Source organism: Octopus bimaculoides, chromosome 7, assembly GCF_001194135.2.
Source record: "Octopus bimaculoides isolate UCB-OBI-ISO-001 chromosome 7, ASM119413v2, whole genome shotgun sequence".
NCBI lineage: Eukaryota > Metazoa > Mollusca > Cephalopoda > Octopoda > Octopodidae > Octopus > Octopus bimaculoides.
Window position 1 is genome coordinate 68,489,607 of NC_068987.1, and position 4,203 is coordinate 68,493,809.

Consider the following 4,203-nt stretch of genomic DNA (forward strand, 5'->3'; position numbering starts at 1 on the left):
ATATATATATATATATATATATATATATATATATATATATATAGTACTGCAATATCCAATGTGTGGCCTTTGTTTTGCAATAACATAATGATCAATGGAAATGGAACAAATGGCTCCTATTTCTTGCAGATAAAATGACTACATAAATCTGTCTAGCTGGCTAATCGGAATCTCCCTTTGATAAAAGTATAACAGCGTCACAAATACAGCAATTGCTATTCTCGTATTTGTTGAAATACAACGATCTTTACACGAAACTAAATTAGAGGAACCAAAATTCTGGCTGTGGCTGGTATTTAAGAAAGCAAAATAGAAGTTCCAAGAATCCTAAGTGGTTGCTATCTACGACGTAACGGATCAAAGAAATTCCGGGATTGCAGCGTGTTCTTTGCGAATAACGAGCGTATTATCCACGAGGAAATTATGTTAGAATTATGTGTACATAAAGTATTAATCCCATGAAACGACTCATAAATACATGAACACAATGACATATCAGCAACTGCCGTAGATCTTCCTGAATTGAGAAACGTATGATATTGTTATAATGCAACATGTTGACAGGAAAACCTTCCTAAAAATCTTAACTACTTCAATGTTTATTTAAAATCAGTCTTCAGTTCTTTCTTTCTCCTTCTTCTTCTTCTTCTTCTTCTTCTTCTTCTTCTTCTTCTTATTATTATTATTATTATTGCTATTATTATTATTATTATTATTATTATTATTATTATTATTATTAATAATAATAATAATAATAATAATAATAATAATAATAATAATTTTCTTCCTCCTCTTTTAAGCGCCTACGCGTGCTCACTGTCACGTCAGAATTAATTACCCAGGAAGAAAACATCACCTTGACTGTTTGTAACCGAAAGCCATTATTTCGTTTCCTCGTCGTGCCTCTTGGATACTTGCAACTGTCTTCCCTCTTTGTAAGGTGGATTGGAACATCCTTCTTTTGTTTCGAAGCACGCAGAGAAAGTGTTTTTCTATTTTCAATGTTTTTCTTTTGCTTTTTTTTTTTTACTTCGCTCACTCTTTTTCTTTTTTTTTTTTTTTTTTTTTTTTTTTTTTTTCCAATGTTGACCATTGAGACACACTGATCGTATTTTAATGTATAACATTGCTATCCAACGTCAAAAGTGCATCATACAGGATTTTACTTTAAAATGCTTTCAACAATGATAACTTGACAACCAATACATAAGTCTGAAAATTACTCTTTAATTTACTTTGTTATTTTCCTACAGCCAAATGTTATCCATCACGACGGTGACCCAGTTTGTGATAACTAAAACGCACTAAAATATCCAAAAAAAAAAAAGAAGAAAAAAAAGCCTATCGTAATATCACCGCAAAATAAAAATCCTGTTCTATGTCATTATCATTTCGATACTGGATATTTTAGAGTTCTGTTTCCTTGCCAATACTAATTCTTAGAAGACATTGTTATAATGTAACTCCTCGTAGGAGGGATATCATTGTTAACAGTCGAAGATAATGCGTAGGTGATGAGGCAGACGCAGACACAAATAAAAGTGCAAAAACAAAAAAACATACACAAATGCATGTCGATCTACATACAATATATTTTCAGCTGCCTTGGTGGTTCCAGATCAATTCTTCATTCACTGATGATTAGTTAAATCCTTTAGGCACGGTTATTTGTCGGAATAAACTACTTTCTTAAATCAGCATTCACAAGGCTCGTATTACTCTACTTGAAAGTGCAATGAACTAGATCAATGTTATTTAAATACGTAGAATAATATGTTAACGTTTGATTTGAAAATGTACTTTAATTTGGGGGTGTTTTTCCTATAAATCTTAATAAGTCTACAGGTGTAAACGATCAACATAAACATCAACTGCATTCTTCTAATCAATGTGGGAGAACTATGCAGGTCAGGACTGCAATCTCTGCCTTCCGATCCAAACCATTAACCGTTTAGCAACCAGATTACACCGTCAAATGCTACACTTATTTATTCACATGGTTTTGAATTAATCATGCATTATCTCTTCGATTCGAGATTTCAATGATGTGATCGCTTATTTTCAGAATGACATTGTAGAGTAGCTGTGAGAGGTTTGAACATAAAACAGGAAGAATATGTGGGCCTGATATGGCCATGGACCGATGGCGATTATCCTCTTCCTCTAACGCAAATATCTTTACCCATATTTAAATCTGTATGGAACATGCTCGCTCATCCATTTCGACTCTCAATTTGATAATTCCTCTCTCTCTCTCTCTCTCCTTTTGTCTCTCTTTCTCTCACAAACATATTCTCTCACCCACCCTCTCTCTCTCTCTCGCTATATATATATATATATATATATATATATATGTATATCTGTCTGTCTGTCTATTACATACTTTGCTTTTATTTACCAAATAACCTATTGAAAATAACTCTTGGTGCTTCAAATAATATACTTATACAAGAAAATATACGACAAAATTGAAAGCGTCGATGACCTCTGAGGATAATTTTCGAGCCGAACAACATTATTGCATGCAAACAATTATAATGCTTGTTGGTTACTGCAGAATTAATGTGCGGTTGTTGTGTTTGTACATGTGTGTAGGGCAGGCGCGTGTCTGTTAGTTTTTCTTTTAATTGCTCACATCAAACGCACACTTTACACTTTACCGGAAAACGACCGAAAATAATTTTTCTTTCCTGCATAGAGATACTTTAGGCATTATAAAGTTAGTAAGTTGTTCAACTTGATATCAACTCAACATGTTGCTAATATTTCATGCCAGGAAGATTTCTGATACTTGCAATGAATCTTCATCCTTTTGTACATCTCTTGTCTGAGCAACGATTTCAAACCACAATGTCTGATTCTGGTCATTGTCAGAATATAACTATTGAAGCCATGTTTTATGGCTTCATACTATATCTTTGACTACAATATTGATTTCTTAAATATGTATTAGATTTTCAAGTGAAGTCGTAATAAAACTTCGTCGTTGGTATATTTTCAGAATTTGTAAACATATGAAAGAACTCTCTCCAAACGGAGATGTGTATGTATGTATGTATGTATGTATGTATGTATGTATGTATGTATGCATGTATGAATTTATGTATACATTGAATACTCTATCTGTGTAATTTATGAGTTGTACCAACTTAACATTATAGAAAAATGAAACTATTTCCTTGCTCTAAGATATCATATACTTTTACATAAGGAATAGTTATCCACTACTTATGTATTGAGATATTTACTTTTGTTTTGCACAACACAGATACTCATAAATATGTGTGGACGTATGTATAAATATATATGTGCGTATGTGTGTGTGTATGTGTGTGTGTGTGTGTATAATTGAAAAAAATTGGAGTCAACAAGGAGTATATATATATATATATATATATATATATATAGAGAGAGAGAGAGAGAGAGAGAGAGAGAGAGAGAGAGAGATATAGATATATAGATAGATAGATAGATAGATAGATAGATAGATAGATAGACATATATATATATATATATATATATATATATATATATATATATATATAATGTTCATAAGCACACACGCAGACAGACACATATATATGCATATACATTTATAGATGTGTGTGTGTATCTATATGTGTATAGTAGCGTATGCATATATATGTATGCACGCGCAAATACTAAGATGTCAATGCGCTCCACTTATGATTTCATCGTATTTCTAGATTAACAGATCGTCTGGCTATGTAAACATAATCCAGTGAGTGATCCCAGGAAGTACATTAAAGTGGTCTCCCAGTAGCTTAACAGCAATATACAAATAATGCATTGTTACCACGTAACACATGTCTTAGATATTATCTCAGTACAAGAACATATAGTAGACACGTATATTCATCACGGAGGTCATTGAACTTCACACCAACTACAAATATGCAAAGCAGGTGAAAAAGAAGTTACTAGAATAGGTTATTATTGGCTTAGTTTGATCCACAGAAAACCTCATGGTTTAACTGGAGAAAATGGAATATTCTAATGTTATACAAACTTTTCTATGGCTATCTTAATACTCAGGCATACTCAGTATGGCATAATGAGTGCGGTAAATGTGCATGGATGTGTGTGCGTATTTAAGTGTGTGTAAACGTATATAAGTGTGTATGGGAGTGTGTGTGTGTGTGTGTGTGTGTGTGTGTGTGTGTGTGTGTGTGTGTGTGTGTG